Here is an 18361-nt window from a genome sequence, read left to right on the forward strand (position 1 = left end):
AGCAAAAGCTGTTCTACGAGGGAACCTTAGAACTCTCTTTCTCTGTCTCTCTTCATTTTCTATGGAATTGTTATAATTTCATCAGGTTTGGTGTGCGGATTAAATGAGAGACTCCATGTTAAGCATGAAGAACAATGTCAGGTGCATGTTACCCACTAGGAACGTTATTTGCCATCATCGCCTTCCAGAGCAGAGGGCGGCAAGCTTTTTCTGTAAAGAGTCAGATAGTGAATATTTCAGCCTTTGCTGGCTACACCGTCTGTATCACAACTACTCGATTCTGCTGTTATAGCACAAAAGCAACCGTAGATAATATTTAAACAAGTGGACAGGGTTGTGTTCCGGCAAAAATTTATTTGTAAAAAACAGGTGGTGGGCGGGACTCTATCCTTGAACTGTGGTTTATTGACCCTTCATCTACAGAATCGCTGTGATAGTAGAACGCCAGGTGGAATTACTGAATAGGACCGAGGGGCTAAGAAGAGGAAGGTTTAATCTTTCTCCTTAATACAAGGGCCACCCTACCCTTTGGGAGGAGGATGTGGGCAGATAGGGAGGCTGAAGCACTCATTCCCATATCGTGAAGGTGACAAAATTTGATTCCCTTGGTCCTTATTTTGGTGCATTTTCCCCAACCCTGGGCAGCCCAGTGTTCACATGTGTGGAAGGAATCCACTCTGCTCATTTGCCAAGGAGTGAGGGACAGAATTCCTAACCAAGGCCTAGCTGCCAGGGAGGGATATTAAAGGATCATGGAGGGTGGAATCTCCATTAGAAGGGATATTAGTGGTCAACTGTCAGATACTTCTCTTCCCTCAACTGCATCATATCCAAGAAAGGTGGTGAATCCATAGCCAACCTTGACCAAGAGCATCTTCCAGGGATGGCTGGAATCAGAACTGTCCTTAGACCAGAGGAATAAGCAAAAACCCAAAGACTTCTTTCTAAATGTATTTTCAGTCTCAATGTTTTTTGAAAGTTTGGCCAAAAATTGAGCCAAAAGAAATCATGGAAGAAAGTTGCTTGAGCCAAACTGGACCCCTCCGAGCCAGAGGATGCTGGGCGGAGAGCACTGAGTTCGTGTGGGGAGAGGAGACATCACAGCCCTGCTCTCAGCATTCAGAGAAAGTTGCTGCTTTTGTTCAGAGTTGACCGCTCCATGTGACCCAAAGCGGGGGTCTGGGCAGAGCCAGGCTCCCTGAATAATTATACTTCCTCCCGCCCCTTTTCTGGGAAGCTGTGGTTTGGGAACTGTCTAGAAATCTGAGTCAGAAAAGTGAGGTGTGGGGATGCGGGGGAATCTTTAGTTTTAGGGTCAGGGAATCCCCTGGTTGCTGGCTGCAGGCCCCGGAAACAAATAAGTGGAAATTCGGGCCTAGCATTCCTAGGTGTATATTAAATAACTCAGAAATATCTGGGCACATGGTATGAGGGCCCGTTTGCAGCCTCATTTTCAGCCTCAGAAACGCCAGGAGTGAGGCTGGCTGAGCTCGTGGTTGACTTGTGTTCCTGGACCACTTGACTTTCCTGGTTCATCTTCTGAGCACGTCCCTTCTAGATGTGTAATTAACATCCATTTGGCTTTAGTCAAAGCTGTCTTGGCCAGGGTACAGTCCTTTCCCTTAAAAGTGACCTTTCATGCATCAAATTTTACCCATTTTCCATAGGTCCAAGTGGATCCAAAATTCCCAAAGTTCATTAATGTTATAATGTCTGGGTGTGTGCATATATACACATAAATGTATAATATATGTGTGTGTATATGTGTGTTATGTATATGTATATATGTGCATGTATGTACCCACACATGTGTATTGTTTAGGTGTTTGGTTTTGTTTGCCAAAATTGTCTCCTGTATTTTCTAAATAGGAGGAGAGTTAGGGTGGTAAGCGCATGGCCCTTCATTTGCTTTTCTCAACTATTCAGTGGGCCAAAGGTCTTGGTGATCCCAAAGGCCATGGTGCAAGTTGCAATGCCTTTTCTGACCTGGTCTTAGGAGTCACCTACCATCATTCCTGCAGGCCAGTCCTGATTTAATAGTTGAGATAAAAGGGCATGAATCTCTGGCAAAGGAGGGTCATTTTGGAAGCTGCCTGTTCTGGCTGTTATCACATCCTGTATGAGATGCAGGACCGGCACAGTGGAATTGGCTCTATTCAGGTCCCATCTCTGAGGATGCTGCTTTCTTGCACTGCCCTTTGTGTGCCCTGGGCTGACAGATGTTGCTGCCATCTGGTTCAGCCCCATCTCCTCATGAATACCTCAGGAAGGCCTTGGACTCGGGACTTTACAATCCTAAAAACCAAATCCAGAAGGTCAAAAGCCTGTGAAATGTGCACATCCAATTAGGAATAAGGCACATGTGTATACACCTGTGTATGGATACTGCCTGGAGAACTGGTGACATCTGCTGCCCTTGGGAGTGTGGCCGTGTGTCTGTCCTGCCCTGATCCTCTTCTGTGGTTGCCCTGTGTCGCTCTGCATCCACACAATCCAGTACATCTCCAGCCGACACAGTAGTCAAAAGATTCTGCCTTTCTCTGTGTTGCTCAAAGGACATCTTTAAAGGGCTGGTCTCATCTGCAGAATCACATCTGCTCCATTACCTGTATTTCTAGTACTCTAGATACTGTGTTCTCACTTGTTCCCTCCCTTCCCCCTCCCCCGTCCCCTCCCCCTTCTCCTCTTCCCTCCCTCCCTCCTTCATTCATTCAGCTGTGACCATGTATGACTGTGTCCGGGGCTGTGGGTGGAGCCCTTTGCTCTCCATTGGCTGTTGGACGGTGTGTCAAATGCTGCAGGGCTCAGGCTGGGATTTCCTTCATTAGATGTGGCTCTTTCCCTTTTTTTTTTTTTTAATTGAGATATAACATTGTGTAAGTTTAAGATGTACAATGTGTTGGTTTGATAATTTAGAGACTGCAGTATGATTTCTGCAGTAGCGTTAGCTCACACCTTTATCATGTGACATATTTATCATTTCTTTTTTTGTGGTGAGAACAATAGCGATCTAGTCTCTTAGCAGCTTTGGAGTTTATCTGCAGTATTGCTGACTATAATCACCATGCTGTGCATTAGACCTCCTGGGCCTATTCGTCTACTAGTTGTAAGTTTGTACCCTTAAACAGCATCTCCCCAATTCCCCACACCCCCAGCCCTTGGTAACCACCATTTTGTTGTACTCTGTATTTCTACGAGTTCAGTTTTTTTTTAAGATTCCACATATAAGTGAGATCCTACACTTATCTGTCTGACTTATCTCAGCATAATGCCTTCAAGGTCCATCATGTGTGGCACATGCAGGATTTCCTTCTTTTTCATGGCTGAATAATATTCCATTATATATATTTTTATAATACATCTTCTTTATCCATTCATCTGTTGATGGCCTCTTAGGTTGTCTCCGTATCTTGGCTGTTGAGAATAATGCTGCAATGAACGTGCGTCCAGATCTCCCTTCCAGATTATGATTTCAATTCCTTCAGATATACGCCCAGAAGTAGGACTGCTGGATCACGTGTTAGTTCAATTTTAAAATTTCTGAGAAACCGCCATACTGATTTCCATAATGGCCGCACCAATTTACATTCCCACCAACAGTGCACAAGGGCTCCCTTTTCTCCACACCCGCACCAACATTTGTTGCCTCTTGTCTTTTTGGTAAAAGCCATTCTAATAGGTGTGAGGTGGTTTCTCATTTAGAGCAGGCACTTCTCATGGCTTCTGCAAAATATCCTGTACAAAGTGCCAGCGGAAGCTGCCTGCAGCACAGCGGATGAGATTTGAGAGGTGGCTCTTGCAGGGGACAATGCTGTCTGGGCTGACCTTCCTGAGTGGCCCCTGGAAAGGCCCTTCTTATGGTCGGGAGGTTCTCTCCTCTCTTGTTTCCTATGATCTAACATCCCGTCAGTTACAGGTGCTCCACAGTCTTGTGGTCTTTGTGGGACTTTGCTCCTTTCCTGATGTTTTCTCTCTTCCCCAAAGGAGAGCCTGTTGGTCCCTCCAAGAACCTATGTATCCTCTGGCACTTGTGTGTCTGGCCTCCCAGTACACAGAGAATTCAAATCAGCTCTTTTAAAAGGCGGAGTGGCCGCTGAAGTGGGGAGCGTGATAGTAATGTGCTGAGTCCATTGAAAGAGATTGAGGACACAGCACAACTGCACAAGGCAGAAGTACGTACTCAGAAAGAGTGCTCCCCTTGGGGCATTCAGAAGCAGGTCAGGCTGCTCCACGTGGTTCGGCCGCGGGGAACAACACAGCACACGCAATCCCTGGAAGGTTCACACCCTGCATTTGAGGTTTGGCACAGAATGTCTGGTCTCTAGACAGGGGTCTGCACTCATAAAGCCCTACATGGGGCCTGGGGACGGGGACCGTGTCCCGGTGGGACATGGATGATCCCTGTTCCAGGGAGTGACCTGGATGGAGCGGGGAGGCCTCCAGATGGGCGGCATCAGCTCTCAGCTAAGCTACTGGAGGGGAAGAAAATGAGCCTCCAGGACTGTGGTGTCCAGGGTTATTGTTCATCAATGCTGTCATCTCTTGGGTGGTTTTTAGGGTCTTTTTTTTTTTTTTCTTCGGGGAGAAAAGGCTTTATTGCAGGGCGGCCCAGCAAGGAGACAGGAAACAAGTCTCAGATCTGTCTCCCAATTGGCTTTTTTTAAAAAAAATATTTTTATACAATTTTTAAAGGTGACGCTCCATTTAGAGTTATTACAAAATATTGGCTCTATTCCCCGTGTTGTACAATAAAAATGAATCCTTGGAGCCTGTCTTACTCCCAATAGTTTGTACCCCCCAATCCCCCAGCCCTCTATTGCCCCTCCCCTCCCACTGGTAACTGGTTACACATTTTCTTTTTTTCAACAATTTTTACATGTTTATAAATTTCTTATGTTTGGAAATATTCTTTTATTTTTTCCTCAAATCTGATTAGTATATGTTTTCTTTTAATATTTTTTTTCCTTTTTTTCTCCTTTTTAAAAATTGAAGTATAGTTGATTTGCAATGTCGTGTTAGTTTCAGGTGTTGAGCAAAGTGATTCAGTTATACATATATCTATCCTTTTTCAGATTCTTTTCCATTATAGGTTATTGCGAGATATTGAATATAGTTCCCTGTGCTCTACAGTAGGGTCTGCTTTGATGTGGGTTCTAGGAAGTCACCAAGGAACTGACAGGTCACTTGAGTAATCTTCCCCTGGGAGGGGATGCTTTGGTGAGTGTGGTTGTGTGTGTCAGGGTGGCAGTGACCTGGATGCCCAGAATAATTAGCTTTCTACCCAGTTTGTACCTTACGAAGATACAAGAACCTCTAAGCAGAACTCTCCTTCCCTGCCAAGGGAGGGAGAGTTATCTAGGCTTTCCCCACCCAGAGCACAATGCCACTTTTACATCAAGCACCAGAACAATTTTTTAGAAGTTCTAATTACCCGAAGAGAGCTCTTTTAGGGGGAAAACAAATACACTATTTAATTAACATATTTAATTCCATGTTTGCAATGGGCCCGAAGGGAAGTAATAGCATTATGAATACAAACCATGAGGTTTCACGGACAGCTGCAGGCTCCCATGTGCTAGTTTAATTTTTTTTTAAAGCTTTTATTTTATATTGGAGTATAGTTGATTAACAATGTTGTGTTAGTTTCAGGTGTACAGCAAAGTGATTCAGTTATACACATACATGTCTCTATTCTTTTTCAAATTCTTTTCCCATTGAGGTTGTTACAGAATATTGAGAGAGTTCCCTGTGCTACACAGTAGGTCCTTGCTGCTTATCCACGTTAAATACAGCAGTGTATACTTTTTAAAAATTTTATTTATTTATTTGTTTATTTTTTGCTGTGTTGGGTCTTCGTTTCTGTGCGAGGGCTTTCTCTAGTTGCGGCAAGCGGGGGCCACTCTTCATCGCGGTGCGCGGGCCTCTCACTATCGCGGCCTCTCCTGTTGCGGAGCACAGGCTCCAGACGCGCAGGCTCAGTAGTTGTGGCTCACGGGCCTAGTCGCTCCGCGGCATGTGGGATCCTCCCAGACCAGGGCTCGAACCCGTGTCCCCTGCATTGGCAGGCAAATTCTCAACCACTGCGCCACCAGGGAAGCCCAGCAGTGTATACTTTTTGACAGCACACTACCTGGCTTTCAGATCAGAGACCCTTGTGTGAACCTAAAAGGCACTTGGTTACCAGGCACTCGTGTGGACTTGGAGATGCGGACAAGGAAACTTTGCATTTTTGTCTGGATTCCTCGATCCGGGCACCATGCAAACCCCCTTCACTGGGACGAGTCCTCTGAGCTGCCATCACAGTCGTGTCAATACTCCTGTTTTTACGGACAAGCAGCCAGCTTGACTTAGAGGCTCATGAGCATCTCTGCTGCGCCTTGGAGAGAGTCCTGTACCGTGAGCACGTGAAACTCATACACGGCCCTACACCCCTTCAGGGTCCTTCCTTCCCCCTCATCCTACTTCACTGTATAGAAACAAGTCCCCTGACCCTCCAGAAAGCGAAGATCTTTGTTCTTTCTGAGCCATTTTACAGGGCACCTTCCCCCTATTCTTATGGCAATGAATTCCTTCCCTTTTGCCAGTTGGCTCCTGCAATCCCAACCTCTCTAATTTTGCACCTAAACTGAGGCCTGCTTTCCCTTCTTATTTGCCCTCTCAATTGTTCTAAGCTTGTAATCATTTGAAAGAGTTCAGCTAATGGGCAGAAAACCTGAAAGGAATTCTATCTGCTTGGCTGGCTTGGGGTTACCAGCTGGGAGCGACCCTGCTCCCTGCTCTGGAGGTGATTTTAGGGCGGCCATATGGAGCAAAGGGCACGACTTCTTCATTGTGAGTCTCAGAGGGGGATGTGAGCAAAGCTTAAGAGGCTGCCAGAGCTGGGGAGGGGAGAGGACCAGAGATTAACTACTGTTTTATGGACGTGATCTGCTGTGACTTTTCCTTTCCTTTCTCTCTATGTGTATTTACGTGTATGTATATGTATATACATGTATGTATGTATGTGCCTGTCTATCTATTATCTATCTATCTATCATCTATCTAGCTAGCTAGCTATTATCTATCTATCTATGTATTTATACACACATACACAAATGAATCAAAACCAAGTAATTCAAGCCCTGTTTTCAAAGTGATGTTTTTAGACTTATCAAAACATTAAAACCAACTTTTAAAACAAAAGGAAAATGAAAGAAATCCTATTTTACAAGAGCAAGGAGGGAATTCCCTGGCGGTCCAGTGGTTAGGACTCTGCACTTTCACTGCCGAGGGCCGGGGTTCAATCCCTGGTTGGGGAACTAAGATCCCACAAGCTGCAAGGTGTGGCCAAAAACCCCCCAGAAAACAAAAAACAAGTGCAAGGAATGTCTCCAGAGTTTCAGGGAGTCAGGATCAGGCAAAGCCCCAGCCTGTAGGCTCACATCCCGTCTGCCCACCTGTTGCCCTGTAGGGTAAGCGTGTGCAGCTGGTCCAGGTCCAAGCTGAAGGCAAGCTTATGGGTGGATAGAGATGCTTATGAGGCAAACTGCTCCCTCAGGTGAACACGATCTGGGCTCTGTCACCAGGCAGCACCTGGGTAACCCTGGACACATCACTTCCCCCTGCTGGGCCTCAGTTTTCCCTTCTGGAAAATAAGTGTCTCTGAGTGACCCTCGAGTTCCTCGCAGAGACAATATTCCATGACTTATAATCATGGGGCAATAGGATCTGAGAACTGTGGTTACAGGACAAGTGTCATCCTGATGGCCCAAATCTCACATCACCATAGAGGATGATCCTGTGGTCTTGACTCTATTCTGATGTGCAGAGGTGAGAATGGCAGGGATTTGGGGCTACTATACTTGCCTCATGGATTTTCTTACCATTTCCAAATGAGACCCAGAGTAAACTGGGCTGGGAAATCACCACTGGGTCCCTAATTCCAGCTCCTCCGTTGAAGAGCTCTGTGATCTTGGGCACCGAGCTATCGATCACATTTACCCTCCTGGGGTTTCTCTATCAGAATAGGTGCCTTACAAGGTCATAGTTCAGGCTGTGTCTGTGGCAACATTTGCTCAGACCGCTGTCCAGTAACCAGAAGCCTGTGATCATGATAATGTCTAACATACTCCGTAGTGAACGGGGGATGCCTTGAGAATCCTGGTCCACAAGTAACAGCAGACTAGAACTTAACAGCCATGATTTAACAACCTCTTATTAATAAAACATCTTGGTGAGTGCAAAGCAGCAATTAGATTTTCCAGAAAACATGTGACTTCAGTTTCTTGGAAGTGTTCTTATCGCTTCACAGCAATAAACATTTTCCTCATCTTGAATTAAAGGGTTGAGTGGGTCCACTGAGCATTCTCTCTTTTGGAAGTATTTCCTTTGGATAGCGTTCAAAACAACAAAATCCTATTATAGATCCAAATTTGGAAAGCCCCTGTTTTGACTACATTTGACCAAGGACTAACTTCAAGTTTAGGTGGAACGAGCGGGCAATTTCTGTCCTCAACATACTTATAAAGGTAATATTTCATGATTTCTAATTTATATACTTTTCATTTAGGCGACTTTTATTCCCCCAAAGCATGATCGAAATATACAGATGAATAAAAATATAAAACTTTTTATACATAATCCCACTTCTTATAATTAAGAACTTGTATTAGTAAACTTTTTTTTTTTTTTTTTAAATGGATATCTCTGGTAATAGCCCTCTTCCTGGTACAGGAGGCTCTTCTAATGTAAATTTCTTTCTTTTTTTTTTTTTTTTCTTTTAAATGATACCAACTATCATTTTACCATATTCATCTTTTTTTTAAAGGAATTCCTTTATTTTTATTATTTATTTATTTATTTATTTATTTTTAGCTGTGTTGGGTCTTCGTTTCTGTGCGAGGGCTTTCTCTAGCTGCGGCAAGCGGGGGCCACTCTTCATCGTGGTGCGCGGGCCTCTCACTATCGCGGCCTCTCTTGTTGCGGAGCACAGGCTCCAGACGCGCAGGCTCAGTAGTTGTGGCTCACGGGCCTAGCTGCTCCGCGGCATGTGGGATCTTCCCAGACCAGGGCTCGAACCCGCGTCCCCTGCATTGGCAGGCAGATTCTCAACCACTGCGCCACCAGGGAAGCCCGTAAACTTTTTTTTTATTTGCAAGTGACAACCATTCTCAAAGTAGCATGTGAGAGAGAGAGAGAGAGAGAGAGAGAGAGAGAGAGAGAAGGAATCTATTGGCTCTTAATACAGTAAAGTTAAGCAAAATCCAGGAACATGACAGCTTCAGGCATGGCTGGATCCAGGGGGCCAATAAGGTGCCTTTTCTTTGTGTCTCTTGAACAGGTTCTCTTCATGTGGTAGGCATATTAGCCTCTGGTAGGTCAAGGGGTACCTTATATTTGAATAGCAACCCACATGAGCAAAGATCATCTTACCTATATCTCTGGCTGAAAGAGCTCAGAGAAGAGTCTGACATGTCCAGCTTGTGTCTTGTGCCCCCCTCTACACTAGTCACCATGGCCATAAGGATGGTAATAATCTGATTGATCAGGCCTGGGTGGCATGTCCTCATCCATTCTACAACTCAGATAGTGTGCCTCTGTATTACTGTTTCCTCATTTCTAAAAATAGTGATAAGAATATTCTTCTGGCTTATTTCTTAAGGCTGTAATGCAGGTAAATTGTTTGATGATTTCTTTCCATAATGTGCTTGATTTTCTGGGACAGCGGTGTTGCATTTCAATCAAATACGGGTGCAGGCGCCTGCAGAGTAAACAAGATGTTGGCTGGTCAGAGGCTCAGGCAGGTCATCCTTCCACGGGATTCCCGGAGGGAGGGGAATGTGGTCCCTCTTCCCTCCTTCTCAATTTATGAAGGACTTTCTGCTTCTGGGTTTTTTTAGCTCCTACTATTGTACCCAGAGCCCAGAGTAGAAAACCAGGTTGAAATGAAAGGCTTGGGATTTATTCTAGAAAAATCCCAGAGCCTTGGCAGTGTGTCTCTCATGGGTCAAAATCAAGGGCTCGTGCATTCAAATGGAACGTGGTGACAATTTGCATTATTTGACTTATGCTCATGCTATTCTGATGAATGCTTTGTCCCATACAAAAGCTGTGGTGGTGAGGACTTCTTTTTCCTTTTCAGAAACGAGGGAGTGGATCACCAGGGTCCAGGGTCGCCTCCCTCAATAGGAAAGCCCCTGAAAACTGGGATGAGTCATCACTTTCTCAGGGCAACGCTGGGAGCTCAGTGCTTTGGTGTTAATTGAAATTCTCCTTTTCGTGAGATTTTCCCTGAAGATGTGGAAACAAGTGACTGGGGGGAGGGTGCGGAGAAATGAATAACACGATAACTCCTGAAAGGCTTGAAATGATCCCATACGTGTCTTTTCACTTGGAGAGCCAGACGGGCTGTTTGTAGTGGAGAAGCTGAGGTGTCACCTGAGCCACCAGGCCAATGTCGCACGTTAGTAGGGGCCCACCTGGAACACTGACTCCTTCTCTGGCTGCTCATAGCCTCAGACACATTTGCACACAGCTTCAGGGGTGAATTGGGGGTAATTTATTTCCGCATTCTCCTTAGGAAACAGGCCTTCCATAATTAACAGAACTTCACACCACATACCCTAAAATTAAAAAAAACTCCTCTAAGCCAAAAGACCTTTAGTTTTATTCCCTTGAATAGACTTCATGATCCCTGGACGGACCTTGTATGTCATACTCACCTGTGTACTTCTGAACAAATAGTCCTTCCCCCTGTAATCAAATGTCCTTTGACCTCTTTTCAAATGTACCTGATCAGTTTTCCCTTTCCAGCAGGCCTTTGAAGTTTGTTTACATGAGTTCAAGGCCTTCCCTCCCCTGTGGCCACAGAGCAATTCCAGGAAGGTTGGTGGGCGGTGCTTCTCTGGGCATCTCTGTGCATACAAGGATGTGTACCTGTGAGCAGGTGGGCCAAGACCTGTAGAGCAAGGCTCCTTGGCTTTTCGCTGGAGGGAGTTTCCTCACTGCTTCCCATATGAGGCTCCCCAGGAAACAATCAGAGCCATACAGCAAAATTCCGAGCCTAGGATGTTTTCCTACAAAAAATGGAGCCCCTTCTTTCTTGACTCCCTCCTTCCACCCCAGGGGTTTCTCTGTTCTTGGATTTTTTTCTTTTCATTTTTTTAAACAGCTTTATTGAGATATAAGCTGCATATCATACAATTCACTCAAAGTATATAATTTAGTGGTTCTTCTGTGCAGTCACTGTTGTACAACCATCACTATGATCCATTTAAAAAAATTTTTATCACCACAAAATAAAACAAACCTGTACTCATGAGCGGTCATTCCCTTTTCCCATCATCCCCAGCTCTAGGTAACCACTAATCTACTTTCTATCTCTATATGTTTGCCTATTCTCTTCATTTCGTATAAATGGAATCATAAAATATGTGTTTTGCAAATGGCTTCTTCCACTTAGCATAGTGTTTCCAGGTTCTTGCATGAGGCGCATGTGTCAGTATGGAAATTCCATGATTTGTAATTCTTTCATCAATTGACAACTGGGTTGTTCCCGCCTTTGGGTTCTTATGAATAATGCTGCTATGAACATCCTGTACAAGGTTTGTATGGACCTGTGTATTCAGTTCTTTGGGTATATACCTAGGAGCGGAACTGCTAGGACATATGGTAACTTTATGTTTAATCCTTTGAGGAACTTCCAGAGTGTTTTACAAATTGATGGCACCATTTTCCCATCCCACTAGCAATGTATGAGAGTTCTAATTTCTCCACTGTTTTCACCAGCACTTGTTATTGTCTTTTTGATTATAACCATTCTAGTGAGTGAGAAGTAGGGTCTCACTGTGGTATTTTTGTTTGGTTGTTTTTTTTAATTAATTAATTTATTTTTGGCTGTGTTGGGTCCTCGTTTCTGTGCGAGGGCTTTCTCTAGTTGCGGCGAGCTGGGGCCACTCTTCATCGCAGTGCGCGGGCCTCTCACCATCGTGGCCTCTCTTGTTGCGGAGCACAGGCTCCAGACGCGCAGGCTCAGTAGTTGTGGCTCGTGGGCTTAGTTGCTCCGTGGCATGTGGGATCTTCCCAGACCACAGCTGGAACCCGTGTCCCCTGCATTGGCAGGCAGATTCTCAACCACTGTGCCACCAGGGAAGCCCTCACTGTGGTTTTGATGTGTATGCCCCTAATGACTCATGATGTTGAGCACCTTTTCATGTGCTTATTGGCCATTTGTATACCTTCTTTGGAGAAATGTCTATGCACATCTTCCGCCCATTTTTAAATTGGGTTATTTGTCTTTATTGTTGAAGAGTAAGTGTACTTTTCAAAAAAATTTTAATTTCATATTGGAGTAATGCTGGTCAAGTGTTGGCTCCAGACACCCAGGGCATCTCTCTGACCTGGGTGGGACAATGGGTGCCTCTTCCAGGGCCTGTCGAGGTGGTGACAAAGTGTGCTGTTCTATCTGTAACGTTGGGATCTGGAGCTTTTCATGACTGGGCAAGTCTGCCTGCCCTGCATTTAATGGACTTCATTAACCTTTCCATCCGTAAAATGGGAATAGTGTGTAGTTCTTACCAAAGGGTGAGAGGATTGAATGAGAGAAGCCCATAGAACTTTAGAGGACCGTCGTCCTCACCTCTACCCCCTCCGTGGGGCAAGGCTGGATGGCGGGCTGCCTGCCGGTGTAAAACCAACTCCTGTCTTACGGGGACTTATAAGATCCAGATCCATCCCTTCATTTGCTCCTCACGCTGACCCTGTGTGGACGTCACGATGGTTATCCCACTTTTGCCAAGGAAGAATCAAAGGTCAAGAGGGAAAAGGGGACTTATTTCCAAACCTGTCCTTTTCCCACTATGGTGGCACCATTTATAAATAAGCTTTTTCATAAAATGTTCCAGTTCTGCAGGAAACTATTCAAAGTGTCAAAGAGTTTGTGAAGACATAAAGGGCTATTCGTACCTTTAAGCTAATTGGGGCAAAGAGGTAGGGACTGAATGATAGCCTTGTCTCCCTGGTTTCCTCATGGGGACACCAGACTTGTCAAGATTTGGGCGCATCTGAGACAAGATGCTGGGGAAGCAGACTAGAGGTGCTTCAGGCAGTGATGTTCTAGCTGGGATAGAACTTGGTTCTTCTTGTAGCAGGTGTCACTTGAAGTGGTGAAGATGACCACCTTCTCCGCTGGCCTGGCCTCGTGTAACACCGAGTGGGGAATACTCTGGGCATGTTTAGTTTGGCCCTGAGGCATCGTGAGGGAGTGGGGAGAGCAAAGATTTGGGAATCAGATAAACCAGTTAGAGGACCAGAGCTGTCACTCTTTGAGTTTCACCTTTCTCTTTTGTCAAATGGGTTTATTATATCTATTTTTTGCATGGTTCTTGTGAGGATTCAGTGAGATTAAGTATGTCAAATCCTTTCACAGGAGACAGTCAACAAATGATAACTCACATTTCCCAGCCTCAAACCCCAAGCCCCTCCCTGTCTTCCCTTTCCCTCCCCCTGTCTTTCCATCTCTCTCTCCCCCATCCCAATTCTACACCCCTTGGACAATCATGTGGCATCGCTGGGTCTCCTCAACTGTACGAGAGAACTAGTAGAGTCACTTTAACAGTCAGGACGACTAAATCAATGCTCTCAACCCCAAAATACGGTTTCCCTGAGTTCTCTGCATGGCTGAGCTGAGTTAGGAGCAGAGGAGTCTGAGTCACGGTCACCATCTCCACGGCTTCTCAAAGAGGCTTTGTCCTGCTGCCAGACTGATTGTAGGTGGCAGTCGCCACCCCACCAGGATGTGTCATAGCAGTGGCATTAATACAGTCCTCCCCCTTATCCAAGGCTCCACTTTCCGTGGTTTCAATTACCCTGGGTCCACCATGGTCTGAAAATATTAAATGGAAAATTCCAGAAATAAACAATTCATCAGTTTTAAATCACTCACCATTCTGAATAGTGTGATGAAATCTCGTGCCGCCCAGACGTGAATCATCCCTTTGTCCTGTGTGTCCTGTCCCTTGGTCACTGAGCAACCTGTCACGCTATCTCAATGCTTGTGTTCAGTGACCCTTATTTTACTTAATAACGGCCCCAAAGTGCAGAGGAGTGATGCTGGAGATTCAGATGCGCCAAAGAAATGCCGTAAAGTGCTTTCTCTAAGTGAAAACATGAAAGTTCGTGACTCAGTAAGGACAGAGAAAAAAAATCGTATGCTGAGGGTGCTAAGATCCAATAAGAATGAATCTTCTATCTGTGAAATTATGAAGAATGAAAAAAGAAATTCATGCTAGTTTTGCTATTGCACCTCAAACTGCAAAAGTTATGGCCACAGTGCCTGATAAGTGCTTAGTTAAGAAGGAAAAAGCATTAAATTTGTACAGTAAGATACTTTGAGAAAGACCATATTCACACAGCTTTTATCACAAGATGTTGTTACAGTTGTTCCATTTTATTATTAGTTGTTGTTAACCTCTTATAGTGCCTGATTTATAAATTAGACTTTATCACAGGTATTTCTGTATAGGAAAAAGCATAGGGGTTCAGTAGTACCCCTAGTTTCAGGCATCCCCTGGGGGTCCTGGAATGTATCCCTTGCAGATAAGGGGGGATGGCCGTCATGATCACCTGGGGCATTAGCCCGAGAACCCCTTTCTCTCCAGTGAGGACTCAGAACGGTGAGAGGACTTAAGAACCAAAGTCCAGAGAAGGGAATTGACTTGTCCAAGACCCCAAAGCCACTCCGTGCCTGACCTGTGATAAATACTAGCGGGGGACAACCAGTGGCACCCCTCAACGAATACTTGAAATGATGCGTGTCTTCTTGGCTTTACCTTGACCTTGTGCTCAGTGTTACAACATCGTCTGTTTGGGCTGTGATATGGTCACTGGGAGTCGCCCCCAGAGAAGGTTGGGACGCTCCTTGGGCTGCATCCCAATGGGTAGAAAGACCACTGAACAGGGTGGGAGCTGAGGTCCGAAGGCCAGTCTTCCTTCTATGCTGCTGCCTTTTCTGCGGCTACTTCAGGTTTTCCCAGCTATAAAATGCGTTGGACAAAATAGATGGCCCTCATGCCTTTTTGTTGTTTGATATTTTAGAACTGGAGCCCTTTGGTCATCTCAAAATATAGAAAAGAAAATGCAAAGCTATTCTGGCTGAAGTCAGGGGGTGAAGGCGAGAGCCTCTCCCCCCAGGCACCTCCTGGGCACGCCAAGGAGCCCTAGGGTTCCTCAGAGCCCACCCAGTCTGAGAACCACTGGATTGGAGGCCCTGTAAGATGTTCTGGTTGTGTAAGTGTGCGAAACATGGGGCTGAGGAGGTGTGCTAGCAAAGACCCGCCCCTCCTCAGGGTCCTCCAGGGAACATCCATTGGCCACAGGCCAGCGGATTCACTTTTCCCTCCATTTCCTACCGAAGATGGTAGGTTTCAGGGTAAACAGAGGGTTATGACTTGAGCCTTTTCCTCAAAGAACTTCTCCCGAAACCTTCATGGTAACGGCTCTGTGAGTACTTGATGGTTAGATGAGAACACTTCTTTTGAGGTTTGCAGAAGCCAAAAAGCATGCCTGGAGTCCAGTGGTCAGTAAGAGAGACATTTGACATTGTACCCAGAGCACAGGTTCATACACATATGGACACAGCTGCAAACATGGATTTATTCCATTCTCTGTTTCATTTTTTAAAAAAATGCTGGTAGTGAGCCACTGAAGTGATCTCATAGCCCATTAGTAGGTTGTGCCCTGGGGAAGGCTGGTGAGGACGCCCACTGGTCATTCCGCCCGCCTCGCGCTGGGGTTAGGGTTGGGCTTCTCCTGCTACATCAAGGGTCAGCAAACTACTGTCCACAGGCCTGTCCCCTGTTTCTGCATGGCCCGGGGGGCACCGGGTGGACACTGTGAACCCAAATTGGGGTGTCTTCTCCACCCCTGCTCTCCACTCTGCTCCCAGCACCTGCTGGACCCTGCGCTTCGGGCTCCCACACTGGGAGTTGGAGATGCGGTAACCTCACTTCCTGTCAGTTGCCCAAGGGGAGCCAGCTGGCCTCTCCAGGACGAGCAGGTCTGGGTGTCATTGGCAAAGAGAAATTGACAAACCCTGAAGCAGTCCCTGTCAACTCCCCGACCCTGCCGATCTGGCCCTCCAGGCCCCGCCCCCCAGCAGGCTGCTCTTCTTCTTGAGACGGTCTCCAGCCGATGCAGCTGGGCCCAAAGTGTGCCCACCACACAGGGCAAATTTGTGTCTGCTGCTTGGCCCACGATGTCTAAAATATTTACTATCTGGTATGTTACAGGAAAAGTTTGCCCACCCCGGTGCTATATGATAACAGGCAGTACATTACAGAATCCTGTAAAGACTCAGCCACTTTCAATAACAATAAACAGTAGTATTAGCTACCATTTATTGAGGCTAAGAAAGGTTAAGCAATTTGCCTAAGGTCACACAGCTGCAAGTGGCAGAGTGGGATTTTGCAGTGACCGTTTGGCAGGAGAAGAGAATGGAAAATGGACTTGGTGCCCTGCCATGCTGATGGCGTGTGACTCCCACTTGAGCTTCTCTGGGGACCACACTGGCTCCAGAACTGCTGGAGGGACGGTGTCCCATCCCGCCTCATGCACCGGCTCTGGGGTGGCTGCCAGGGCTTGTTTTCAACGATCATGGTCCCGCGTCAGGACACTGTGGCTAGAAATTTCTATCTTTCCGGCATTTTCGTTCCTGTGTGGCCTCCCTGATTTAGTGGTTCCTTTGTGACTTGGCTAATCCCCCTCCGGAAACTTGGTTTCCTCTTAAACTTCACCTTGTGATTCAGGGAGGCGACCAGTGTTTTTAAGGCCGCCCAGCTCTATTTCTGGTGCGTCAGAGTCACCAAGCCCCCTGCCTCTTGCTCGCCCCTGACTCATCCTTATGGAGCAGACATATCTCACTGGGCATCATTCAGAAATGTGCTGTTAAGTGGAATTTCCGGGAATCAGAGCTCACTGCTCTGAACGCCCGGTTTTGGAAACTTGTAACTATTTTGCATGTTAATCTTTCTAAAATAAATTACACTGTGCCTTGCGTTCTTAAGCAGATCTCATTGCCCACACCTCACCCTGATAACTTGGTAAACCCATTAAAAACATTAGTTATGGTCTGCGCTGTGGCAGAAAGGCAGCCTAAGGTGCCCCCTTCTCTATATCTTTTCCTTCATCCTCCATAAGGCCTGGAATCTGCATCTGTTTCGTGCACTGATGTAGCACCATCACCTTGAACTGCGGCTGCTCACAGGGGGTGCTCACGGATGCATGAGCAAACAGTCCCCACAGGAAACCCAAACCTCAGGTTCCATCGTTATTCACCTTCCTCTTTACAGATGAGGAAACTGAGGCACAGATGGGCGAAACCATTTGCCCAAGGTCCCCAGGAAGCGGCTGCTCCAGCCTGGGTCTGAGAGCTGGTCATTTGCAGCCTCCTGACTCCATCACGCCCACTGCCTGGAGAATCTCTGGCTCCACATGGGCTGTTCGGTCCTGGAAACCACTAATCACTTTTTCAAAAAGATTTTGTGGGATGAGTAAATAAGCCTTGAGTCCTTAAGAAATGTTATTTCCTCTCCTCTTCCTGACAGACTAAGCCCAGTGATTATTTTTCAACAGATAAAACTGCTGGCTCAGAAAGTTTGAAGTTTCCCCTCCTCCTAATCCCCAGCCCCATTCCCGGTCCTGCTGCTGTCCTGAACCCCCGCAGCGGAGACGTCACTCCCTGGGGGTCTGAGCCCATCCTCGCTGTCTCTGGCTGCTTCTTATTTGGCCACAGGGAAAGATGGAAGGAAACAGAAACACCCCAGGGGCAGAGTTAGGCCTCCAGAGAGGGGTGGCCACCCTCCCTCGGCGGGAATCTGGCCAGGCTGCGGCGCCGACAAGCTGTGGACAGGCTCCCGGGGAGGGGGGGCCTCCCCGCCAGCCGGGGAGGAGGGTGTCTGAGGGCGGCGGGGGCTGGGAGCACACAGGGGAGGGCTGCTCAGCAGCGGGGAATCCTGAGTCGGGAGGGAAAGGGCCATGTGTTCCTGAGAAGCCGGGATAGACTCTGAGTCACTGCCCACGCTGACCCCAGCTGACACACTCCAGCAGTGCTGGGTCCAGGGCTCAGGATGACAGCCCCACGAGCAGCTCCTTAACCCCAATCCCAGCCCTTCTCCGAGAATCATTTACCACGTGCACGGGTTGCTTGTCCATTCCCCAGACGAAAGCAATGTGCTCATCTCAGAGCTTGAGTTTATTGTCAGTATACCCTTAAAATCATACAGGATCCATGTCCCAGAATTTCGTATCAGTTCTTAACATCTCCAAGAGGAAGGCTGGCTTGTAATGATGGAGAAACAGCTATACAACTGCTGGACTCTGAACTCGC

This window comes from Eubalaena glacialis, chromosome 14 (assembly GCF_028564815.1).
Source record: "Eubalaena glacialis isolate mEubGla1 chromosome 14, mEubGla1.1.hap2.+ XY, whole genome shotgun sequence".
Classification (NCBI taxonomy): domain Eukaryota; kingdom Metazoa; phylum Chordata; class Mammalia; order Artiodactyla; family Balaenidae; genus Eubalaena; species Eubalaena glacialis.